This window comes from Galeopterus variegatus, unplaced genomic scaffold (genome assembly GCF_000696425.1).
Source record: "Galeopterus variegatus unplaced genomic scaffold, G_variegatus-3.0.2 Scaffold6767, whole genome shotgun sequence".
Classification (NCBI taxonomy): domain Eukaryota; kingdom Metazoa; phylum Chordata; class Mammalia; order Dermoptera; family Cynocephalidae; genus Galeopterus; species Galeopterus variegatus.
Genome location: NW_007732878.1, coordinates 30861 through 44034, shown reverse-complemented (window position 1 = coordinate 44034; position 13174 = coordinate 30861). Strand labels below are relative to the sequence as shown.

The 13174-nt window shown below is 39.8% G+C and overlaps 1 pseudogene; it reads left to right on the top strand.

Moving 5' to 3' along the window:
* The first annotated feature begins 3184 nt into the window (after positions 1-3184).
* Positions 3185-4097, top strand: LOC103606663 (annotated as a pseudogene).
* The last annotated feature ends 9077 nt before the right edge of the window (positions 4098-13174 follow it).

The following is a 13174-nucleotide window of genomic DNA, read 5'->3' as shown; positions in this document are numbered from 1 at the left end:
GAGACTTATAGCCTGAGGAAAATTTCCAGTCCTCCACAAGGTCAATATTTGAAACTGCGAGACTTTGAGAAACAAGGCCCTGTGAAGTACATATGCTTTTTAGTATATTCCATAAAAAAAACAACACAATATTGAAGAAGAACACATTTGAAAGAACACTATGCAACTTCAAGACTTAAAAGCTGCAGTAATCAAACCAGTGTGGTATTGGTGAAATAACAGACAAATAGATCAATGGAACAGTACAGTGACTGCAGAAATAGATCCACATAAATATAGTCAATTGATCTTTGACAAAGGAATAAAAGCTATACAATGAAGCAAAGATAGTCTTCAACAAGTGGTGCTGGAACAACTGGATGTCCACATGCAAAAGAATGAATCTAGACACAGACCTTATACTCGTCACAAAAATTAACTCAAAATGGATCATAGAACTGCATGTAAATGTTCTTGCCCACTTGCCATGTGATGCCCTGTGCCACCATGAGACTCTGCATAGAGTTTCCACCAGGAAGAAGACCCTCACCAGATGTAACCCCTTGACCTTGGACTTCCTAGCCTCCAGAACCTCTCAAATATCCACAGCCAAGTTTCATGATTAAGTGACTTCTTTCCCATAAGCTCACCTTCAGGTCCACTCTCCAGAGCTTGCACATATCTGAAGCTGCATGATCTGGACATCCACCCTTTCTCCTCTCTGGATCCCAGTTTTTCTAGCCATAAAATGGGAGTTATCACACTAGTCTCAAAGGAATGCATAAGATATTATAAAAGTCCCTTGTCACCTCTCTGAGCCAGTTTCCCAGTTTGCAAAATGTATTTTTTAATTATAGTACCTGCTTCATAGGGAGTCTGGATTAAAGGAGGTAGTCACAGCATCTGTTCAGCTCAGTGCTTAGCAAATGGCAAAAGCTTAATAAACTGTAGCTTTAAAAATGAGCCCATCACAGAGAAGGTATTCCGAAAATGGAAGCTGAATCTAAGTCACCTTCCAAGTTTTTAATTTTTGTTGACTATTATAGAATACATTCCATTATATAGACTATTTTCTCCATAATGTCCTTACTTGTTCTCGCTTCCTATACGCTATCTCATACATTCCATTATATAGACTATTTTCTCCATAATGTCCTTACTTGTTCTCGCTTCCTATACCCTAGTTAGCATTTTCTAAATGAGGATTTTCTATGCTACTTTTCCTATCCAAATGGGTAATGGAGATTTAACTCATTCTAATTGGTTTGTATGAACCTATTAAAGTAGAGTTGATTTTATGCTATTACATTTTTTTATATAATGTAATAGAGAGATATACATTTCTCTAATACTTTGCTTTGGACAAAGAAACTTCATGCTCATTGTGCTTTTTTTCTTTTGACTGAAACATGATTATACATATTTGTGGGGTACAGAGTTGAATGTCGGTCCCTATGTACATATGTGATGATCAAATCAGGATGATTGGTATATTCATCGTTGCACAGTATGACCTTTCTTTGTGACCCTTTGATGGTTTCTTGCTGGCTCACTTTCCTCTTCTTCCTCCCCCTCCCCTGTTCCCTGGTGGCCTGGGATCTGTTCTCTTCTTTTGGAGGTTTGGTGTATTTGTGGTGATTGTTGTATCTTTCTCCTTTTTTATTTATTTGCTTATTTAATTAATTTAATTAATTAATTTAATTTATTTATTTATTGTCGCCCACTTGTGGGTCAAGACATGCAGTGTTTCTCTTTCTGTGCCTGGCTTATTTCACTTGGCATAATTTTCTCCAGGTTCATCCGTGTTGCTGCGAATGACGGAGTTTCATTCTTTTTTGTGGCACAGTGGTGTTCCATTGCGTATTGTTTACCGCATTTTCCTTACCCAGTCATCTCCCGATGGGCATTTGGGTTGGTTCCAACTCTTGGCTATTGTTAATGGAGCTGCAATGACCATGGGAATGCAGGTATCCCTTCAGATATCCCTTCGACATGATGATTTCCAGTCGTTTGGGTATATACCCAGCAGTGGGATTGCTGCATGCCCATCGTTTTTGTTAACCCTCCTAACAACCCATATCACCATTATACCGGTAGTATAACTCCTTCTAGCCCTCCATCCATCAGGCTGTGTGCTGCCAAGAGGGGATGGAGGTGTTTCCCCAACTCTGCCTGTTCCAGGTCTGTGCACACCAGAAGAACACGCAATCCATGGCATTGTTGATCCAATTTTTACTGACGGCCTACTATGTGCAGGGATTCCTCACGCTTCAGGTGCTCCCACAACTGGGGGGGAAATGTGACAGTAGTGGCAGAGAGCGAGTGTCTTAATAGAGTCCAAAGAACGGGCATTGAGCTGGGCAGATCAGGGGAAGCTACAGTGGGAAAAGACTTCGGGTAGAAACGTGAATAAGTCAGGTGTGCCCAGGGTAGGGGTGCAGCTCCCCAAGCAGAGAAATGAGGGTGGGGAAGGTCGACCACAGGTAGCCTTGAGGGGTGGGCTGTGTGGTTTAAGTTAGTGAAGGGCTGGGCTGTGGGCTCCAGCTGAGAAACCGGTGCACTGTCCTGCTCCAACTGTCCCTCACCCTCCCCAATTCAGCCAGTCCCAGAAACTGAAGCTAGTGTTTCTAGTCCATCCAGAAGTGGGAAAACCTCATCTGGAGCATCCGCAACACCACCGCTGAGCAGAGGAACCTGGGCAACCGTGTCTGCTCTCTGGGCCTCCGTTTCCCCATCTGCACAATGACCACAAGAAGTCCCAGGATTCTGTAGTCGCCTGTACGGGTGACCCCTCTCTCCTGCTCGTTCAACACGTGAACGTGCTGCGGGAGAGCTGCTTGCGCAACGGTAAGGCGGGGGCGTGGGGCGCTCGGGGTCGCCCTGGCCCCACCAGGCGGCGGAAGCCCGGGGCACCAGAGAGCCTCTCTCGTGGTGGCCGCCCGCCTTCCCCTGGTGCGGGGTCGAGCCGCTGCCCGGCTGGCCTTCATCTGCCGTCTTGGCAGCCCGGACGCTGCGGCTCTCCCAGCTCTGCTCCTCAGCTCGGGCCAGAGGGGAGAGGAGCGAGCCAAGTTTGCCTAGCATCCATCAACCTTGACACCCGATCCCAGCCCAGCTTTGCCCTTGCCTTGTTGTATGATCTTGGTTCCCTGCTCAGGCCCACGGTCACGGCCATAGAGGTTTCCCAGAACTCAGCCACCTCCTGCCCATGGTTTCCCCCTTCTGGAAGCCGTACATCTGTGCAGGCTACCGGCTGTTGCATGGGACCTGGCGCTTCTCCTTCCGCACGGTGTTCCAGCAACACAACAAGGCAGTGACACACCTGCTGGCGGCCCTGGCTTTGCTGCTGCCGCTGGCCGTCTTTGTGGGGACGGTGGACTTCTGGGGAGACCCACACTCCCTGCCCCTCTTCATCACTGTCCTCGCCTCCTTCACCTACCTCTCCTTCAATGCCTTGGCTCACCTTCTGCAGCCAAGTCTGTGTTCTAGCACTACAGCTTCTTCTTCTTGGACTATGTCGGTTTGGCTGTGTACCAGTTTGGCAGTGCCCTGGCACATTTCTACTATGCCATCGAGCCTTCCTGGCATGCTGAGGTGTAGGCCATTTTCCTGTCCATGGCTGCCTTTCTCGCCTGGCTTTCCTACACGGGCTCCTGCTACAAGTGCATCCAAAAGCCAGGCTTGGTGGGCCTCACCTGCAAGAAGGTGCCCTCGGCCCTGGCCTATGTGCTGGACATCAGCCCCATGGCACACTCCATATTGGTGTCCCCTGACCCTGCCATGGACAACCTCGCTCTTCTCTACTACAAGTGCCAGGTGGTCTTTTTGTTGGCTGCTTCTTTCTTCTCTACCTTCACGTCAGAGCACTGGTTACCTGGCAGCTGTCATATCTTTGGGCAAGACCGCCAACTTTTTCACGTCTTCTTGGTTCTGTGCATGCTGGCTCAGTGGAGACCATAGCACTGGGCTGTGAGGCCTGGTGGCCCATCTGTAAGCCTCTGCACACTCACTGGCCCCACAATTTCTCTGGCCTCTTCCTGCTCACCATGGGCAGCAGTGTCCTCACTGTGTTCCTTTTGAGTCAGCTAGTGCATTGCAATTTCAATGAGAAGACCACATGAAGGGGGGTAGCAGCTGGTATGGAGGGACATACAGGAGCAGTGGACAGGGGTCCCACCTTGGCTCCAGATGAGAACAAGTCCTGGTAAAGCTGTTTGTGTCTGGCCTACAGTGACTCTCTTTGTACACCTCAAGTGCCAAGGGTAGCACTGGCCCATTTTTGGATTGGGGGATTGGCTGGGAGCTGCTGGGGTCCACTCCTGGGCCTGCCCCAGCTCCCTGCCCTGGGAAAGGGAAAGAGATGAAGTCATGGGCCACCCTGGCTTGCCCCTCCACTGCCTCTCACTAGGGTTGAGGCTGGGGTCAGCTTGGGTTAGGACACTGGTTTGGGGCTTTCAGATTGTCTGGGTGTCAGGTGAGACTTAGGCCAGAGTCAAATTTCACCTAAAAATCAAGGGAGGCCTCAGCAACTTCTTCCCAGATTTCATTGGTGGATTGGGAAGGGTCAGGCCCAAAATATGTGCACAATCTTACTGTCCTTTGAACCCCTGCGTCAAGTGTTAGAGCTGCAGAGAGCCCCAAAGGTAGAAGATTATGTCAGATGCAAATGGATCCCATCCACTGTCATTCAGTCACCATTCCAGACAGTGAGCCTCAAATTTCCTAGCTCTGGCCTCTGCATCCTGCATAGCCTGTTCCCAGCTTCTCTCCCAGTTCCCTTGTTCACAATTCATTTACCCATTCAGTGTTTCCTCTGTCTCTGCTCAGAGGTAGGCTATTGGCTGGGCCCTATGGATCAATGCAGGATGATAAAGGCTTTAATTTCGGAATGAATTGTCAGGGGAAGTACTGAGGAGGGAATAAGCAGTACTGCCTGGGACCCGCAGCGTCTTGGGTTAGGAAGTATGAATAGAAATTTGCAGATAAATAATAGGAAGGGTATTCCAGGCACAGAGGAAAAACCTGTGCAAAGGTCCAGAGGTGCTAAAGGAGGAGTTCACTGGAGCTGGAGCTAGGTGTGGTCTGGATTCTGATATGTCCTAGATGCAATAAAGCGACTGTGACAACAACAACAGCCAAAAGAAACACGTGTAAAACACAAAACTATAAAACTTCTATGAGGTAACATAAGAGAAAACCTAGGTGGCTTGGGGTATGGGAATAACTTTTCAGATACAACACAAAATGCACAATCCATATAAAAAGCAATTGATATGCTGAAATTTATTAAACTTAAAATTTTCTGCTGTGTAAAAGACACTATCAAGAAAATGAGGCACAAACCACAGACTGGAAGAAAATATTTGCAAAAGACACATCTGATAAAAGACTGCTCTCCAAAATATACAAAGAATTCTCAAAACTCAACAACAAAAAAAGCAAACAGCCTGGTTACAAAATGAGACAAAGCCCTGAAGAGACACCTCACCAAAGAAGATATACAGATGGCAAATAGGCATATGAAAAGATACTCAACATCATATGTCATTAGGGAATTGCAAATTAAGACAAGATACTACTACATACCTATTAAAATATCCAAAACCCAAAACACTGATAAAACCAAATTCTTGTGAGAATGTGGAGCAACAGAAACTCTCATTCATTGCTGGTGGGGATGCAAAATTATACAGCCACTTTGGAAGACAGTTTGTTAGTTTCTTTAAAAAAAAAAACCATATTGTTACCATATGGTCCAGCAATCACACTCTGGTATTTATGCAAAGGAGTTGAAAACTTAAATCCATGCAAAAACCTGCACACAACCAAGTTGTCCTCCAGTAGATGAGTAGATAATTAAACTGTAGTACATTTAAACAGTGGAATATTATTTAGCACGAAAAAGAAATAAGCTATCAGCCATGAAAAGGCACAGGGGAATCTTAAATTCATATAACTAAGTGAAGAAAGCTAACCTGAAAAGGCTACATACTGCATGATTCCGACTATATGACATTCTGAAAGAGGCAAAACAAGAGACAGTGAAAAGATCAGAGGTTTTCAGGGCTTAAGGAAAAGGGAGAGATGAATAGAAAGAGCACAGAGGATTTTTAGGGGCGTGAAGTCGTTCTGTTTGGATATACATTTGTCAAAGCCAGTAGAATATACAACACTAAGAGTGAATGTTAATGTGAACTATAGATTTTGGTAGATAATGATGTGTCAGTATAGACTGATTGATGGTAACAAATGTATCACATTGGTGGGGGATGCTGATAGTGGGTAAGGTTATGCTCGTGTGGAGGCAGAGGGTGTATGAAAACTCTCTGCATTTTCCACTCAATTTTGCTGTGTACCTAAAAGTGTTCTGAAAAATAAAGTTGATTAATTTTAAAAAATACTACATGAGACAAAAGATTATATGAGAATAAATATTTGTAAGGCTAACTTTTTTTTCCTCTGGATACAACTAGATAGTAAATGATCCAACCACCTCTCCACAAATTTGAATGAATAAAAGGTATCCGTATTTTTAAAAAGTCAATGTCCATAGGAATTGATTTTTATAGATACAGTAGAAAAAGTGTGTAGTATTTTCATGAAGTTCATTTATTGTATCTTCAGATACAAATTTGTTGTAATCTTTAGATAAAATAATAAAAGACAGTTCCTTTAAATAATAAAACCAATGTACAGATCACACAAACACATAGGAAAATATGACATGAGTGAGAATAAACAGCATCAATAGACACCACAAGAAAAAACAAAAATTTCAGCTACCATAATTAATTGACAGACTATAAAAGAGCTTCATATTTGTAAAAGAAATAAAACACAAGCTGAAAAATATTTATGGGAAAGAAGGGACAGTAAAAATGATAGAGCAGATCTGAAAAAAAAAATTAAGCGGATATTCCCAAATTGCAAAATATAATAAATAAAATTAAAAATTCAATAGATGGAAGAAATAATGGAATGGGGACAGCTTTTAGGACACAACAGCAAATATGCAAAACTTATGAAAGACACTAATCTACAGCAAGAAATCTACGTGCAGACACACACACCTCTCTTTCTTGTCCTCTCTCTCTCTCTCTGCATATACATATTAATATATTATAGAAGCATTATTTAAACAGTCTCAAACAGAAAACACCATAAATGCCCATCAAAAGTGGAATGCAAAAATAAACTGGTATATACATTCAGTGGATATTATAGAGCAACGAAAATGAACATTTCTGCTTCACGCCACAACTGTTAAGGATTTGCAAACATGATGCTAAGCAAGAGAAATGAGGCACAAGATCATACAAACAATGTGACTGGATTTACACACAGTTTAAAAACAAACAAAACTTTATATTTGGGATGAAGTTACAAAGAAAAGCATGTAGGTGTTTAGCTAGCAATGATGGGTCAAATCCTTCTCACAGTGCATTATTCTGACCTTTTCGATAGCCACATCTACCTTCTCTGACCTCTGCTGCCTTCTGTTTCCACTTTTAAGGACACTTCTGTTTACACTGGGCACACCTGCATAATCCAGGATAACGTCTTTATTGTGAGATCATCTGATTAGCAACCTTATTTTAATTTGCAACCTTCATTCCCCTTTGCAATGTAACATAACATATCCAAAGACTCCAGGGATTAAGACCCAGGAATCTTTGGGAGGGCTGTTACTCTGTCTGCAACCAGTTATATTCTCTACTGAAGTTTTGAAACACATTTTTATGTCACATAGTTTCTCTTCAGTCACTTAAAGCCACATCTTGATGTTAAATTTTTATTCAAAATTGATATAAAATATGACAAATTTCACTATTGTTCCTCCAGTGGTTTTACATATTTACTATGCCAATACAGAAATTAAGTTGAATAATTCTCTCATCCAGCTCAAAGCCAAATATAAAATGAAACTAAATATGTAGTTTTTTGTAAAAACATATGGTACTATCATTATTCCTTAATTTCAAATTTTGATGTAGACAGAACTTTTAACTAATTGAAGCTACTATCTAATTCTAATACTGAGAAAAAGAACAATTTGTCATATACGTATATCAATAAATAGTATTACTATATGGAACGAAAGCAACAGGAGATATATAGAGAGAGACACACACACATATACAATGCATATTAATCTATAAAATTATTGGCTCCTAGCCTCCACACAGCTGCTGTTTTTATCCTCCTAGTAAGATGGATCAGCAAGTAATTGCCCTCTTGTTACATGAGACTTTCTCAGTTTAGTATTGGTCTGTTTCTTACCTATGCAATACACAAAAACCTGCTTCTGTTTTTCCACAAAGTAACTGGAAGAAATATTAAAAGCTATTGTTTTTTGATCTAAACTTGTGATACCAGAACCAAAACATTTACTTGACTAAGTACTTTAGACCAGCACATTCTAGAGGGTATTTCCATACCTTTAAGAGTTGGAAAATATCCTCTAATATCACCATTTCATGTTATTTAAAAACAGCTGAGGCACAAAGAAGTTGATTTCTAGTCAAAAAAAGAGTTGCTAACAAAACTAGGATTGAAATTTGATCAAGAACACTTAAATCCACACACACAAAAAATGTACTAGATCTTTCTTTGGTCATCTAACAGTGAGTGCATCATCAAAAGGAGGTACCAATTGTAGAAGTAGCTGACATAATTCTCCCTTAAGTGAGAACAGCATCCCATCCATCCATTCTCTCATCCGTCTATTCATCCATCCTTCTTCATGATACAGCCTAATAGTATATATCACAATTAACTGAACTTTTACTTGGCAACATATGTACACCAAACCTCCACTAAAATGGTAATCTAATTCACATTTTTTTTTAATTCTTGAGAAAAAATTAGAGCAGCTCACTGCTTTTTAGACTTCCAATATTGTTTGCCTCTATGACAAAAACTTACCTTAATTTAACAGAGAAACTGACTACTTTCCAGTCAGCATTGCAAACTGTCAAAGAAAAAATTGTTTTAGGAAATTCTTAACTGCTGTTAAAATTACATATTGGGAGTGCCTTTAATCTTTAGTGACTTATTCATTCAATACACATTAATTGGGCACCTACTATATAAAAACCACTAAAATCTAAGATTTTAAAATATAGTAATTGGAATAGCCTTAAAAACCCATCTCATTTGATCATTCCAATCAAATATATTTTTTCTAAAGCCTTGTTTCATGTAGTTTGTGATTTTTCAGAATCATATGCACCATACCACTGATTGCTAGAGAGACATATTTGTCTCTAATGTTACCTTGAATTTCTAAATAAAAATATTAGCATAATCCTAAATTATATCACCAATTCCTTCATTAACATTTTTAAAATACCCCTTTCATATCCTTGTCTTTCATTTAAAATTTTATCACTTTTCAAATAAAAATCTCAGTTTGCAGATGACTTAGAATTACAATTTATTAATGGAATTTTTCCTGATTTATGAACTCCTCAGTCTTAATTTCACATAAAAGAAAATAATTGCAATTGTTGCTGCGAAGATAAAAACTTAATCGTTTAAAAATACACTTTTTAGGTGAAAATTACATTTGTGGGCCTTGTATTTAAGTGTTGTTCATGCTTTACTAATTCACAAACAGAGGATGGTGACAGAGAAGGTGACACACTGTCTCTTACATGGAGAGTTTTCACATCCACCAAATTGCTCATGCTATAGTGACCTGAGCACATTGTCCACCAGATTCTACAACCACTTGAAGTGATATTAACAAACTTTTAAAATGGTTGTAATGCACAGCAATTCCCATTCTAAACAGGGCTACTGCTATTTCCTGGGACTAGCAAGTGAAAGAAATAAGCACAGGACAGAGGTCTAAGTGTATGGTATTGCCTAGCTCAAAGAGGCTCCGTTGGCACCATCAGTCTTGAAGATGGTCTATGTTGGTTAGGGATTAGCTAGGATTTCAGGAAATTTAAAAAGTGGTCTTCATATATGTCTTCTATAGACCAGACCAAACTCTTTCCTGTAAAGGATGTGTGATATTAGAGGTATCATATGTACAGAGTCCTGGGACTCCATTTCTTGTGGTGGTCCCAGTGAATTCCTACCATAATATGTGATCCTTGTGCTTGAGAGAGGCTCAGGTTTCAAGTTCAGAGAAGGAAGAGGATCAGCTTAATGAGCTCATTGGCCTCAGCCATCAGCTCTATTTTATTTTATTGGTTATGAATATTCATAGAATACAAAGCTGACCATCACCACTCGTGCCCAAGATGTGATGGCCAGATTCATACTGGCTGTATACCCATTACCAGAAATTAGTATTGTAACCCTTGTACCCACCCAATTATCCCCCAACCTCCCCCCCCTTCCTCCTCTCCCCTCCATTCCAATTTGTAGCCCTAGGAATGTTCCCTCTTTGTGTTGGATCATGGCACTACTGTGGTCTTTCTTTCCTGCCTTCCTTTCTCTCTTATCTCCCACTATGAGTGAGCACATGCAGTATTTATCTCTCTATGCTTTGCTGTTTTCACTCAACATAAGTTTCTCCAGGTTCATCCATGTTGTTGCAAATGGGAGTATTTCATTCTTTTTATGGCAGAGTCGTATTCCATGGTGTACATATACCACAGTTTCCTTATCCAATCATGCCTCAAAGGGCATTTTAGGTTGTTTCCATATCTTGACTATTGTAAACAGAGCCGTAATGAACATGGAGTGCAGGTACCTTCGACATGATGATTTCCTTTCCTTTGGGTATATACCCAGAAGCAGAATTGCTGGATTGTATGGAAGTTCTATCTGTAGTTTGAGAAACCTCTGTACTGTTTTCCATAGTGGTTGTACTAATTTACAGTCCCACCAACAGTGCAGGAGCATTCCCTTCTCTCCACATACTCGTCAGAATTTGTTATTCTCCCTCTTTTTAATTATATTTAGTCTAAATGGGGTGATATCTCAATGTGGTTTTAATTTACATTTCCCTGATGATTAGTGATGTTGAGCATTTTTTCATGTACTTATTGGCCATTTGTATGTCTTCCTTTGAAAAATGTCTATTCAACTCCTATGCCTATTTTTTAATTGGGTGATTTTTTTTTCCACTGTGTAAGCTCTTGATTTCCTTTTATATTGTGGATATTAATTCTTTGTCAGATGTATAGTTTGCAAAAATTTTTCTCACACTCTGTAGGTTGTCATTTCACTCTGTTCATTGAAAGTAAGTGAAACTGTAAAACTACTAAGGGAAAATATAAGGGAAACACTTCAGGAAGTAGGTCTGGGCACAGACTTTATGAATGAGAGCCCAAAAGCACAAGCAATAAAGAAAAAATAAACAAATTGGACTATATATCAAACCAAAAAGTTTCATCAGCTCTACTTTACAGTTGGAAAGAAAATGGCAAGGAAAGAAAAAATCTTTCCCAAAGTAGCATATTTATTTTTTATTTTAATTAATTTTTGTATCCTATGTTTTAGAAAACATTTATTTGTACATATTTGTGGAGTGCAGTATGTTGTTTCAATACATGCTTATACTACACAATGATTTGCTTAAGTTAGACAGCATAGTTTTGTACCCTTGTACCCATTAGTCCACTACTTCCCCCCCCGCACCCGGGTAAATATTATTCCATCGTGTACATATACCAGAGGTTTTGGGGGTTTTTGTTTGTTTGCTTTTTATCCATTCATCTGGTTTAGGTAGATTCCATCTCTTGGCTGTTGTGAATATAGTGCTGCAATGAACATGGGAGTGCAGGTGTCTTTTTGATACATTGATTTCATTTCCTTTGGGTATATACCCAGTAGTGAGATAGCTAGAACACAGGGTAGATATACTTTTAGTTCTCTGAGGAACCTCTATACTGTCTTCCACAGGGGCTGCACCAATTTATACTCTTGCCAGCAATGTAGGAGAGCTCCTTTTTCTCACCATCCTTGCCAGAATTTGCTATTTTTTTGTCTTGTTGACAATAGCTATTCTAATTGGAGTAAGGTGATATCTTATTGTGTTTTTAATTTGCATTTCCTTGATGATTAGTGATGCTGAGCATTTTTTCATGTGCCTTTTGGCCATTTGTATGTCTTGTTTTGAGAATGTCTATTCAGGTCTTTTGCTCATCTTTTTTTTAATTGGGTCATTTGGTTTTCTACTGCTGAGTCATTTAAATTCCTTATATATTCTGAATATTAGCCCCTTGTCTGATGAGTAGTTTGCAAAGACTTTCTCGCACTCTGTAGATTGTCTCCTCACTTTGTTGATAGATTCCCTTGCTGTGCAGAAACTTTTTATTTTGGTGTACTCAATTTACGTATTTTTGCTTTAGTTGCCTGTGCCTTTGTAGGCTCATTCAAAAAAGCACTGTCCACTCCCTTTTCGCATAGCATTTCCCCTATATTTTTTTCTAGTAGTTTCACAGTTTCAGGTCTTAAATTTAGGACTTATATCCATTTTGAGTTGATTTTTGTGTATGAGTGAGAGATAAGGGTCTAGATTCAATCTTCTGCATGTGAATATCCAGTTTCCAGCACCACTTATTGAAGAGGCTGTCATTTACAAACTGTATATTTTTGGCAGCATTGTCAAAAATCAGTTGGTTGTAAGTGTGTGATTTTATTATTTCTGAAATCTCTATTCTATTCCGCTGGCCAATTTGTATGTTTTTATGCCAGTACCATGCTATTTTGGTTACTATAGCTTTATAATATATTTTGAAATCAGGAAGTGTGATGCCTCCAAGTTTGTTCTTTTTGTTCAAGATTGTTTTCATTATACAGGGTTCTTTTGTGGTTCCATATAAATTTTAAGATTTTTTTTTCTATTTCTTTGGAAAACGTTATTGGTAGTTTGATAGGGGTTGTGTTGAATGTGTAGATTGCTTTAGGTAATAAAGACATTTTGATGATGTTAATTTTTGTGACCATGAACGTGGGATATCTTTCCATTTATATGTGTCCTCTTCAAATTTTTTCACCAATATTTTATAGTTTTCTTTGCAGGGGTCTTTCACTTCTTTCATTAAATTTACTCCTGGGTATTTCATTTTTTGGTTAGCTATTGTAAATGGGATTACTTTATTAAGTTCTTCTTCGGCTGTTTTGTTATTGGTGTATAGGAAGACTATTGATTCGTGTGTTGATTTTGTATACTGCCACTTCAGTGAGTTCATTAATTAATTCCAGTAATTTTCTGGTGGATTCTTTAGGGTTTTCT